General features: G+C 35.4%; 2 protein-coding genes across 2 annotated transcripts in view; one reads left to right on the top strand and one right to left on the bottom strand.

The window, feature by feature from the left end:
* Window positions 1–14119, top strand: part of LOC142342683 (tubby-related protein 4-like) — a 450983-nt gene that overhangs the window by 39277 nt on the left and 397587 nt on the right. The gene's annotated exons all lie outside the window — the stretch shown is intronic.
* The window catches only part of LOC142342684 (apoptosis-resistant E3 ubiquitin protein ligase 1-like), a 330839-nt gene that overhangs the window by 143063 nt on the left and 173657 nt on the right, over window positions 1–14119 (bottom strand). The window lies entirely within an intron of this gene.

Genomic DNA, 14119 nt, shown 5'->3' with positions numbered 1-14119 from the left:
GTCTTTATGAAGTAGAGAGTTTGTATTCTTCAAATTTTCTAATTAAGTGCACTGGCTTTGCAGTTCCATTTCAGTCTGAACAGCTCGGGACCGAATATTAGAGGCCAAAAGAAGTTCTAATGTAGGCAACTTCCGAGACCGCGAAAAACAAGATTCCACTGGGTACACTCCGGGAAAATCTCGGAAATAATTTTCTACATTTCTGGGATATAGTACAGGTATTCACAAAACCGTGGGACCTCGTTGCTTACTATATTGAAAAAAAAACTGTTTTTGCTTCTTAAGTTTTTCATGATTTGCAGTCCTGATCTCAGTATTTTTTTTGATCTTAAGCTCAATACAATTTTTTTTCATTTTTTTGTTTTGTTCTTCAACTTGAGAAGTGTTGGTTCTTTGATCCTGATCTCGAGACTACATAGCTTTTTGTTTTGGACATCTTTTTCATTACCTATCAGACCTGTGTCAGCCATAAATGGGATGACAATATGAATTTTAAACTGATTTTCTGATCGTGAAACCAAAGGTTTTTAATATATGTCTTGTTATAAACGTGTGGCACTCAGAGGTAGAAGATAAAATTTTAAGCAATCCGAAATCACACAATAGTTTCTTTCAAGTCTGTTATTGGAGCGTCTTACTAAACGAAGAGTTTGTAGTTTCATATGAAAAAATTAAAAATCTATTTTCATCGATCATAACTTTCTGTGCTTCGTCAAGCCAAAACATATTGTACGATTCTCACGCCGCATTATTTGACAATTTTTGTCATGCCCGGTTTAGGGTCCTTATGAATTCTTCGTCTCCACCAGCATCAGGGTGTGTTAACAGGCTCAGTTTTGTGGTAGTGTTTCTTGATCTGATTTTCTGAAGCATAACTTTCTACTTTGTCCAAAATCTCATATAACATAGCGGGCCGATTGTTTTTGTTTTTGTTTTGAATCTCGAACAAAAATTTCTCAGTGGCTTTATTTTGTCTTTCTAGTTTTTTGGGAAAATTCTTTTGTCGATCAATGACAGTATCTTTTCGTCTGCTTTCGTTGGTCAAGTAATGGTTGTAGTTTTCCAGCTGCTGAAGCTCTGATTCCAAATGCTCATTCGCCTTTGCAATTGTTCGGTGTTTTTGTCACTTTTTAGCAGCATTGACTTTTAATTTGGCTAATTATTAATTCAATAAAAGGACGGACTGCTCCTGTCCAGCATTTCGGCCTGCTGCTGCTGTCTTTAAAATATCACGTAGCGCCTCACATCGGACGCTCAATTTGCCCAATGTTTCCTTTTCTGCCTCTTTAGACTTGTCATAAAGGTTATCCAGCTTTTGTTGAAGGTCGACGAGGTCTTTTTGAAGTATAGGGCTTGTTTTCTTCAACTTCTCCAATTGCGTACACTGGCTTCGCAGTTCCACTTCAGTCTGAACAGCTCGGGACCGATTATTAGAGGCCAACAGAAGTTTTAGCGTAGACGGCCTCCAAGACTGCGAAAAAAAGATTCCCCTGGGTACACTCCGGGAAAATCTCGGAAACAATTTTCTACATTTCTGGAATATAGTACAAGTTTCTCAATATTTGCAGTCCTGAAATCAATATATTTTTTGTTCATGAACTCAAGACAGACTTTTTTGTTCTTTTTTGTTCTTGAACTCGAGGAGTTTCGATTCTCTGGTCTTGATCTCAAGACTACCTTGCTTTTTGTTTTGACTCCTTTTTTTATTACTTATCAAACTTGTGTCAGCCATAAATCGGACAATATATTAATTTTTAAACTGAATTTCTGATCGTAATTGCGCGCACTGGCTTCGCAGTTCCACTTCAGTCTGAAGAGCTCAGGACCAAATATTGGCGGACACCCGAAATTCTAGCATAAACAACTTCCAAGTCTGCGAAAGACAAGATTCCACTCGATACACTACCGGGAAAATCTCTTGATTAACTTTCCACAATTTTGGCATATAGTAAACATAATTCACAAATTTGTTGCCAGTTATATTGAAAAACAAACCTTTCTTGCTTCTGAAGTTTCTCAATTTTTTCAGTTTTGAACTCAAGATTTCCCCTTTTTTGGTCTTGAGCAGAAGACAAGTTTTTATCTATTTCTATTTTCTGCTCTCGAACTCGAGACGTTTCCATTCTTTGGTATTTATCTCAAGACTATCTTTTTTTGGTTTTAGACTTAAGACGTTCTTTCTTTTTTTTCCTATCAAACTTGTGTCAGCCATCAATCAGGTAATAAATTATTTTTGAAACTAAAATTTTCACCTTGAAACATAAGGGTTTTAAAATGTCTCTTTTCACATACATGTGACACTCACAGGTAGAATGCAAAATTTAAAGCAATCCGAAATCAGGAATTCAATTAAAATTGGATAATTTCCTAAGAGGCTGTTAAATTATGAAAACGGGACACGGAAAAAACCGCTTTCTAAAAGAATTGTTCAGTTAATTCCAAATCACCTGTTGAGGTTTTTTTTCAGTTTAAAAGCTGAATTAGAATTGCCCTCGCTGACACTGGGTGAATTTTGGCTGGTCCAGGGCCTCACCTGCACTACCTTTTCATAAAGCATTTCGTATTGTTCAAATCGACTGTTCAAAAATCCAACATAAATTTGAGTTATTTTCAATAAGAGTTAATTGGTCTGAAAAACTCCGTGGGCCGGCACCCTTCGGAAAAACCGTAAATTGATACCATCGTAAACGAAAATCTGGTGCTGTCCTAAGTATTACTCTGAAACTATTGCAATATTGATTCAAAATCAGCAAAAATTGAAAATTGAATACTAATTTTTAAAAATAGAAAATGTCAAGTATCAGAATTATAATCAAAAGAGATATGATAAATACAAATTAAAATATATTGTGTAGTGATTTTGAATCAGAATTAGAAAAAATGGATCGAATAATATAGGACAACAGCCTCCGTTTCTCCACAGTGTTTGCTATCGACGCTTGTACTGAAGGGCGCCGGCGCATGGAGCTTGTGTCACTGACGCAAAAAAAGACGCTATGCAAAAACCTGTTTTTGTCTTAATGTCCATTAGCACGTCCAAATATGAATATACTTCTTTCCCATTATTTTTTCTCTTGTTGATTCTGGAAGCCAATTTTGTATGACTTTTGACGCTGACAGACCGGCTCCTACTTTACATGAGAAGATCAAAGGTCAGAAGGTGGCTTTCTCAACTTGGACTCTCTTTGGCTCGCAAGTCAGCCTCTTGATGGAGTGATGACATATGTACAAATCCGGTATGCTTCTTGGTCAATTCTTTGCATACGGATTAAACAGTTTCTCATTAATGAATGTTGTGCTGAAACGTGATTCAAAGCCATTAGCTTTGATATCTAGTGGACGTTGTCATCAGTAGTGTCAACTTTTTTGCCAAGGTTTCACTTTGAAGAGTCTGAAAACAGGGCTCTATTTCGACTTCATAGCAAACCTCATTGAGCAAGTTGATAAATGAGTGGCGAATTTCATTGTGTCTGATGTGCGTATAGCCATCTATTGGGCAATGAGGAGCATGAGTTACATTGGAAATGTCTTCACATGAGCATATTGTAAGCAATTTTACGGGATTCCATCCCTATCTAATGGCAATTCCATCTCTAAATTTTCCCTTTGTTAAATTGAAATGATATGAATGAAGGTGTGTTTAGCCAGCATGATGCTCCTTTTTCCATAGCCAAATACAGAGAAAGCCTCTTGACTTTTCAGCGCCAACGTTTTTGGCTCGAGCCTGTTCCTGCTTATCTTTTCAGATTTTCTGAAGGATTGTGTCCCGATGAACTCATTATCTACAACGTTATGACTCTGTACAGGCTCAAACATCCAGAAAGATCTCTCATACTTGCTTGCACTGTCTTCTGCGATAAGCTTGCTCAGGCCACCTTTGGCTGCTTTCATTAGAAGTTCTGAGTTTGGAGTAGTCCTAGCAATGAGAGGCAGTTTATATGACATACCACTGTTCGGCAAATTCCACTTTCTTAGATCGGTTGCGACGTATTCAGGATCAGCTTTCTGACAACTTGGCTGCCATTCTTGTAGAAGATCAAGTACAGTGCAATTTTTTCTCTTGATAGCCACTTTGTCGGGTATTCAAAGAATGCTGCCCTTTGCATCATCTGAAACACATGTTAAAGCATTCGATATCTTACCAGACTCCATTAGTTTTTCAGAGGATAAAAATTTACCCACTTTTCGTTTTCTATTCAATTTCCTTGACGCTCATCAAGTGCCCTAGCTTCAATGAATAGGTCGTCGAACTTGCACCTGATCCAAAGTTGAAGCCTTCTATACAAACTTTTTTCATTGAAGCATCGTATTGACTTTTTGATCTTTTGAGAAATATATGCGGTTTTTTCATAGTTTAAATTATAGCGCATTCACTCTGCGGTCCATCATCAAGCATCTTAGCGAGGATGATGCTCATGACTTTGGCAATTTTGAATCCTACTTTGTTTTTGCTACTGGTAAAGGCGATGTTTTTCTCATACTTATTTTGCCCATAGTTTTGTTGTTCGTCTCACTTTCACTTTTGATGGTTTACACATTTGACTACTGTCAAAATTTAGGACACATTTAGATGTATAGAAGGAAGTTTTTTTGCTTTTTTCAGTTTTGTTCTGTACCCTTCTTGAAATTTTTCGCCAAAATGTTTGCGAGCTTCTGTTCATTGCCTATTTTTTGTTCGATTACAATACTCGACGTCCATTTTTCAGGATCGTGATTTCTCCCAAACTTCCTCATGTTTTTGCAGACTTCTCTAAAATTTTGTCAGCTACTGAATTTGCTAGACAGGCAAATATCAAAACAGAATATCAAAGTCCAGTCAATATTAGTTTTCTTGTTGAAATGGAGAACAGCTACGAAAACTGTTTTTTTTTATTTTTCAGTCCCAGTTGCACGCTACTTTTTCCATCAGACTCAGATATGCTGCCATATCCCAAAACATTTATTGGCAATTTTCTATCATAATTTCAATCAATTTTAACTGAATTCCAAATTTGCAGGTGATCTGTTTGCAACTTCGAGTACTTTGTTGGAATTGCCTTTAATTGTACTTATAATACGCATCTCTCAAATAATTTGAACTCTTGTTGATTTTGTTGTATTTCGACAGGAAAAACACGAACTACGGACAGCCCATTTCCCTTTTTAATCTTTTTTATCTTTCACCTAATGTAATACATGTTGAGAGGTTATTCACATTCCACAATTTTGCTATTCCATGCATTATTAAAAATATTTGAGTTAAAAATTAATTGACAATTTTTTAGAATATTTGATTAGTGAAGCTTACATTCAGTACCCTGACAACTATTCAATATAAACAGACAGTTGAAATTCAATTAGATTGCTTTAAATCTCCCGGTACATTGCCAGAATCCAAAACATATCTTACTAGAGCGAAAACCAGATCAAACACATCTAAACCATGAAATTACTCAAAGGAAATTAAAATTGATGCTTCTTTAAACATACAATTTTCTTTTAAAAATCTTTATAAATAAACAAAATTGATATTTTTTATTGGACCGTAGCGGAAGCTAAAGAAAACAATTGTTTGTTCCTTTCAGGCATTTTCTCCCCCGCGTTGAGAATTTCGTCGGAATCAAACATAGGAAATCGTCGTATTTCGTCGATTTTACTTCGCCAAAACCGATCAAAGCCCTTCCATTTTTTTCGTCGTTTTGATCGGTTTTCGTCGGTATTCAAACGTAAGAATCAGAGGTTTTCGTCGGTTTTAAACGTAACAAGCGTCGATTTTGTCCGTTTAAACGTAAGAAGCGTCGATTTTTGTCTGTTTTAAGCGTAAGAAACGTCGGTTTTCGTCCGTTTAAACGTATGACGCGTCAATTTTTGTCTGTTTTAAACGTAAGAAACGTCGGTTTTTGTCGGTTTTGAACGTAAACATATAAAAAAACTACTAATACTACTAATGCTATTGCCACTAATACTATTACTACTACTACTACTACTACTACTACTACTACTACTACTACTACTACTACTACTACTACTACTACTACTACTACTACTACTACTACTACTACTACTACTACTACTACTACTACTACTACTACTACTACTACTACTACTACTACTACTACTACTGCTACTACTACTACTACTACTAATACTACTACTACTACTATTACGACTACTACTACTAATACTGTTAATACTACTACTCTTACTGCTACTAGCCAGAACCCAGCGCGACCACTCATTTTCCTTTTTGTAGCCGCAAAACGGCAAATGGAAAAGAAATTTGTCCAAATTCGTAAAAGGCCAGGAGTAATTGAGTAAAGGATCAACACTGATCAGCTCCAAGTTGGCTAAGTTTTTCAAAAAAGACATTTTCTGACGTTGCAAAATCCATTAAATCCCAGAAAAAGAAAAAAAACAAAACCTTGCCAATTTTTTTTTCAAAAAAATTTTATTTGAAAGTTTTGACGAATTAATTGGAAAGTTATAATGCTATCTGAATACAACCAGAAATTGTGGCTACGCAAATAAAGGAATATTGATCCAGTTTATTTCAAAGGAACTTTGTAGATACGTTTACTTTTTGCATCTCTTGCTATTAGCAAAATCAGGGGACTTCAGACAATGTTTGGAACTTTTAGTCCTGAAAATAGCCTAAAAATTAGCACTGTTCATAGCAAGTTGGCTGCCAAGAATGCACATCCAACAGAAACAAAATTTAAAAATGAACTTTAAAAATCTTAAATGTAATGAAGTATTAGGTTTTTGACATGAAAATTACATGCAAAAACCTGGATTTCTAAGCCCTCGAGGAAGCCTACAAACTATGGCCTCAAAATTATGGCCGACTGTTCCCTAAATTCTAGACGTCGGAATTTTTGCGAAAGTTTTCAGTTCTAAAAACTGTGTTTTTCATAGTTGGCGTATGAAACCGCGCCACCATCATTTTCTTCATTTGAAATTTTTGAACCAAAATTAATTTCTCGGAGATTTTCGGTCTCAGAAGAAACGTACTAGAACAACGACCTGCCTGTGCTGTACTCATGAGCTGGAGGTATATAAAAACAAAAAAATATTTTGTGTTTTTGCGCCCATTTACTTAAAAAACTCTTAGAAAATTATTTTAAATCCGTTTTAAACTTTTTCAAAGCTTTATTCAGAAACAAAAAATGTGAGAACAAAAATTGGGATGAGCTACCATCCAAAGATTTCTTGCTTCAATTTGCACTCGGATAACTTTCCATTTTTCTGGCAATTAAGCAGTTTGTTTTGCTGCCGGGATATAAAACACCACACATATTTTTGAAACAATTTAAGTTGTACAACTTTTTTGCTCATGATTTTTCTTCACGTTTTTTACAAGCTTATCGGAAAACTGAGTATTTGACTGCAACAAAAACTAATGCGAGAGTGTCTAAAACTTATTTTACTCGGTGTCTTTGGAGAAAGTGCTAGGTTTCTGCAGCTAAACTTTTGCTTCACAAGTAAACTGTTTAATTGCAAAAAAAACAATTGAAGCTTAAATTTTTTAGATGATTCTGTTTATAGATAAATGCGCTACGACACATTGTTTATTGGAGTAATTTTTTTGAATCATATGATACTTAGTTGCGTATTTGTGCATCTGCATACTTCAACACAAACACAACTTCAAAAAAGTAAAGCCGAAAAAAATTCAATTTAAAATATTTCTCTCCTAAGTACTCGTATGCAATACTGTTCTCTGGACGAACTCCAATTGCTTTTGGAAGATATTTCACTACAAAACGCAGTTTTGTTAATCTCACTCTTGCCAGTGGGATCAGTCGGGGCCACTGGGATTTCACAAGATCACTTCATAAGAGTCCAAAGAAAACGTTTCTTGAGATCAAATATTGCCATGTATTCTAAGGAAGTCCAAAAGTTGTTATTATATGATTGTTGCGAACATGAGTGAGCTATTTCATTACGCACAATGCTGTTTCCAGGTCCATCGATTGTGAACTAGACAAAAAGAAAACAAAAACCTCCCAAAATTATGTTTCGTCTCTTCAAATTTTCAGAGCACCATCATTTTAATCAAAAATGCTGATAACGCCATGATTCCGCTGGTCCGCATTGGGAAGGGTGATAGGTCGTTATCTGTCTTGAGTCTTAGCTTTAAGTTTCAATTAGTTTGGTTGCTCATGTTTTGTTTCAGGTTACACAATTCAAGCAAGAGTATCATTTCCGGTTTTACAACATTTCATCATCATGACTTTTCGTTACAACTTTTGGAAAACAAATCAACTTACAAAAGGCGGTAAAACACAATAAACGTAAGAAGGTAATCTCTAGCATTAACATCCTCCGGGCCCACAAAACCTAACCCTAACCTGGTTGTGGGTTTGGGGTAGACATGCATAAGTTTTACTGCTGGTCTGTTTAATCTGCCTAAAGCGGTCTTAACCTCGCATGACCTAGCTATGTTGTCGGGGCCGGTGAAAGTCCGTGTGACTCGTCCCAGCGGCCAGATTCCTCTTGGTGTAAACTCTTCAAGAAGCCAGACAACATCATCCACTTCCAAAGCTGCTTCACAAGACGTCCACTTCTGTCGTTTGTTCAGCGAAGGAACATACTCGGTTAGCAGCCTCTTCCAAATCTGCTGAAGTCTCTGCTTCACCTGCGTCCACGCCGAACACTTCAAGGTAAGTGTCTAGTTGAAAACGGCTCCAGGAACATTGCAGAAGGGCCTTCCAAGCAAGAAGTGGTTTGGTGTAAGTGGGTTGTCGTCTTCGTGGTTGCTTCTCACGTGAGTGAGTGGACGCGAGTTGACAAGACACTCGGCTTCACTGACGATCGTGGCAAAGACATCTGGGGTGAGTTTTGCGGAGCCGAGGTTCAAAAGAAGAGCTCGTTTAACACATGATTCCGCTGGTCCGCATTGGGAAGGGTGATAGGTCGTTATCTGTCTTGAGTCTTAGCTTTAAGTTTCAATTAGTTTGGTTGCTCATGTTTTGTTTCAGATTACACAATTCAAGTAAGAGTATCATTTCCGGTTTTACAACATTTCATCATCATGACTTTTCGTTACAACTTTTGGAAAACAAATCAACTTACAAAAGGCGGTAAAACACAATAAACGTAAGAAGTTAATCTCTAGCATTAACAAATGCTTCTAAATTATTTCAAATCGAAAAATTCATTGCATTGAAAATGATGCCATGGAGGTCATTCAGGGTGTTTGACAGTACAAAAAAGTAAAAAAACAACACAAAAATCCAAACCTCTTAAAATCACGCTTTGTAAAAAATTTTCTTCCTGCATTTTCAAACAAATCTTTATCCACTGAGCCGGTCTTGCCACTGGTTCCACTCAACCCATGTGACAATCCATGTAGAAAAAAATATGTTGAAGCATTTTTCCTCAAATTGAAAATTGCTATAAGTGTTGTGGTAAGCTCCCAGGTGAACAACAGTCTTAAAATGGCAGTTGTAAAAACTCATTTATTTTGAGTTTGAGGACTTTTTGCAGGACCGTTTGAGGCATGTTTTATAAAAGCAGACACATCAGTTTTATAACAAAGAGAGTTGCAACAATCTTTCGGTTGCAATTATTATGACCATAGGGAGAAATCAGGGCCAATAACAGTCTAAAAGAGATTTAAAACTAGAGATAAGACGACGGCAGCTGTCAAAATCAAAAATTGTCGATCAAAACATTTTTTGTCATATTTTCAAAAGCAGACTGAACTTTTATTATAAATAACTAAATGCCTCCCCCCGCACTCCAAAAACATTCCTTGAGGTATAGTGCCAGTAACCGTTTCTAAAACATTCGACGCACAAAATTAGTTTCTTATTCATCTTTCCACTGTTCCCGTCCAATTGAATTCCCTCGATTTTCTAATTTTAATTTGAATTATTAGTTCCAATTAGTTTTGAAAAAAATGCTAAAAATTTCAATCTAATATGAAGAATAACTCACTGTAACATCAATTTGATCACAAAAAAACAGATCAGCGATATCCTTAATTACAGTTCCAAAAAAATGAAAACCAATTCCAAGCGAAAAAATGTATTGTGTTTGAAGAAACCAAAATAGTTTAGTTAACAGTAATGCAATGCAAAAACAGCCATTTCACTCAAATGCCAACCCGAAAAAAGACGCAGCGGGTTAGCTAGAGAACATTCAGCAGCTTATTGCCGAGGGATTGGATATTCCTTGATTCTTATCCATCTGCATGTGTTGACAACGAAATAGAGCAAAAACTGCCAGTAACTGATCAAAACGAATCTTCTTTATAAGCGAAAAAGTAAAAGCGAATAAAAAAATAGACATTTCAAAAAAAAACATTTTTTAACCTAAGCAAAAGATCTTTAAGATGTGTTCATTTAGAGACTTTTTGCGTAACTTTTCTGTACGGCCAATAGTAACTGCTCCTACCAAAACATGGTTAACGGTGGATGATCCAATTGATTATTATAATCTCCGTGACTATCCTCAAATAAAAGCACAAAAAAAATAAGGCAAGAAGGAGGAAGCTGTGAAAGTTTTTTTCGTCTTGGTTACAAATATTAAATTGAAGAGAAAATTATATCCAACAGATTGCATTAATAATGTAATTTTTTGATTAACAAAGTTTTTTTTTCATAACAGTTATTGAAAAAGCAGCAATTGTAAGAAAATCTCTTTGTGAAAACGATTAAGATACCGTTTTTGTTTTTTCAATAAAAAAGTCTTTAAAAAAGAAAATTACCGCAATCCGATGGCTTTAAACATCAGAACGTTTAAATTATAAGAATCTCAAAAATATGTAACGACTTCCCTTGATCATTTAAAGTGAGTGGTTATCTGAAAACATAAACTGTTTAAGCAGATACCAGCAATCATTGACTAGTTTCCATCAAAACCAGTTGCGCACCAATTAATAGTACAAACAAAAAAAATGATAATAGGTTGGAAAAATGTTGAAACTACTCATAAGTTCCTCTTTGTGGTCTTAAATTGTTTGATTAGTTAAGGCGAATGGGAGAGCATTTATCAAGACTTGGAACTTACCTCGAGCCATAATCTCATGTCTATAGACCGATTCCTTCCGATCACAATAATTCTCTGGCACATTGATAAATGCAACGAAAAACTAAGTATAACAACGAACACTTTCTTTTTTTCAAAACATCAAAACATCGCATCGAATGTAGAAAACTGGCCTATAAACATTACGGAATTAAAAAGAAAGTACGATTACAAAGCCAGCTTTTCTGATAGTCTAAAAAAACTTTTGGAATACTCAAACAGTCAAAACACTTTCACAAAAAAACAACAAACAAAACGAACACTCAAAAAACGTATTTAATAGATTTTGGGACCATTGCTCCTAATTTGGATCGTCGCTACAGTAGGGAACCATTTAATCCAAAACCTCAGTAACCCAAAAAAGTTTCTGTTCTTCTGGACAGTAATTTCAAGTGAAATGTATAGCTGAAGTTAAAAACTCTTTGTGCTAAACTAGTCAGGCTCTCAAGATTGCTTAAGTTCTAACCCACTATAAATCCATAGATCCTGAACAGCTAGGACACTACAGTTGAATTGGTTTGTTAGCTCCTATTAGATGCCAAAAATATCCTATTCAACTGAATGTGCAGTTTGATTTGAAATACTGTTTTTTCCAAAAGAAGATCTTTGCATGAAAACAGTTCGTTTTTCAGATAGGAAAATCTTGTGTGCACGCATTGGCTGAATGCATCGACTCCAAAAAAAGCAGATTAAATTTTGTTGTTTAGATCTCCAAAAGGCCTTCCGCGCAATCGATTAAAGAATTACACAATCCTATTTCTTAAAATAGATTGCTATGGTTTTAAACGACTGCTTCATAAACTAATTGGGAATTATATTATAAATAATTTTCAATATATTGAGAATAAAGGAGAAATCATTACGGATGGTTCCGTATGTATCAATTTTATGGCCTTTCTCAATTCTATTGTACATAAAATATTTCGCCATAATCTCAAATACAACAGCATGATGCTGTCTGTCGGTAGATCTAACGAATATGTAGATAACCATATTTGCGAACAAAACCGTCGACGACATTGATGCTTCTATGAATTGCTTGAGACAAAAGAGATTATACAATTATGTCACTAAGTGCATATTCGTAAGTCATGGAAAAGTAGATGTTAGTTTACAAAATGAGAGCAATATCTCTCCGAGAATAACCTTATTAAATTGGTACGTGTTTTTTTGATAAAAATCGTGCGTTTAAAGGTCTTATCATTTCGGTGGTTACAAAGCTGAAAAAATTTTTGGGCGACATACATTCAGTGAGAATGTTTTTCGTAAGAAACAAATACTTTTTATAATGCAAATGCCCAATCAGCAATTGAAAATTTTTTATCTTTTTTATCATTTACAGAAGTAAAAGCAAAACAAATCTTGACAAATTTTTTTCGTAAGAAAGAAATATTTTGTAATGCAAATGACCAAACAACAATTAAACATTGATCTATCGTTTAGGGAACTGCAAGTAAAAACAAATCTTGATAATATTTATTGTTTCGTAAGAAACAAATACTTTTTTATAACGCAATTGCCCAATTATTAATTGAGCATTCTTCTATCATTTACGAAATGGCTAGCAAAACAAATTTTGTTAACATTTATTTTCATCGTAAGAAAATACTTTTTTTTATGCAGATTCCCAGTCAACAATTGGACATTGTTCTATCGATTACGAAAGTTCAAGCAAAACTAATCTCGATAACATTTATTTGCAATAGAGCTTCATGTATTATTTATGGAGTTTCAGGAAGACTGTAAGTTTTCATGGGAGCGTTCAAAATTTTCAGCAGTCGTGAATTTTAACCGTTATTAAATAAGCTTTTAAGTAATTATATTCTTTTAGTAAGCATTTATAGTACACATTTCTCGGACATGTGGTTAACGAAATGTCTAGTGGGCACAGCATGGGCCGATCAAGCTCTCCCTGGTGTACCTATTGCTCTTTCGTTACTTCACGTCTGAATGATGACAACCGTGCATCGTAACTAAAGGAGATATTAGAGGCTATTGCACACATTAATCCGTTGGGCAGAGCCAATTTCGCATCTTGCCTATTTCGGCTTGATTCGGGCTTTTCTGGGTTCTGGTCCCAAATGGACTGATGGTCAATTTTCTGGAAAATCTGGCTAGATGTGCCTCGGGAGAGCATGGACACCTTAACTGTTCCAAAGTTTTTCACAATAATTTTCCCCTCTTTGCAAAGTTGGACATTTGGCAAATCTCAAATCTCAAAAAACTTGGTGATTTCGGCCATTTTATATCTGTAATTTGGCTGAAAACTGGTGAAAGTGGCGGTGAACCAGCCGAAAAGCCATTAATGTGACCTCTAGTGACCCCGGGATGATTTGGGGTATTTTACAAGTACCAGGAGAAAGTGGCCAAAAATTTACTCCGAACTCCACTGACGTTACGAAATTGTTCGAACCTCAAAATTATCTCTCGACATTTTTCGGAAAGTTTAAATTGGAAATCATAGTGCAAGTGCTACCGAACTCTTGGTCAAGATTTGAAAGACTTTAGTTGAACTTGCCCACTACTGAAAATTGAAATAAGACTTGCATTTAGACTTGCCTAGTACTGATTTAGAATTGGAGCTCGGTATGGGTTGCTATCTTAGTTTGATTTTTTGTAATTGTTTTTAAGCATTCTGAACAACTTTTGGAAATCATGATTTTCATCTATGTAAAAAATTTCAATGTGGCATTTGGTATTGTTTTCTTATCATGATAAAAAAAATAGCTTTCCGTAACATCCAGAAAGTATCCTAGAAAAAACTGAAATTTAACATAGTTTCAACAGAATTTCGAGCTCCATTGCAAAAGTTTCCGCAATTAATCTCGAAAATGTCTAAATAATAGTTTGAATCGTTTTACAATTTGTTCAAAGAAAAGATAAAGCAAGCAAACTTCACCCTCCATTAAGAAATTGCCATACTTGAATTCAGCGTAGATTTGTTATGTCGCGTTAGTGACATGTTCATATTATATTTGGTGGCCTTTACACGCTGAAGAAACAATGATTTGTCTTGGTGGCAGCAGTATTTGTGCTGTCAGCATTTTGGTATCTATGAAACTCAGTGTCATAAATTGATTTAGTACCATCGTAAGAAAAACTTAAT

Source organism: Convolutriloba macropyga, chromosome 7 (genome assembly GCF_964194025.1).
Source record: "Convolutriloba macropyga chromosome 7, txConMacr16.3, whole genome shotgun sequence".
Taxonomy (NCBI): Eukaryota; Metazoa; Xenacoelomorpha; order Acoela; family Convolutidae; genus Convolutriloba; species Convolutriloba macropyga.
This window is presented reverse-complemented; position numbering and strand designations above follow the sequence as displayed.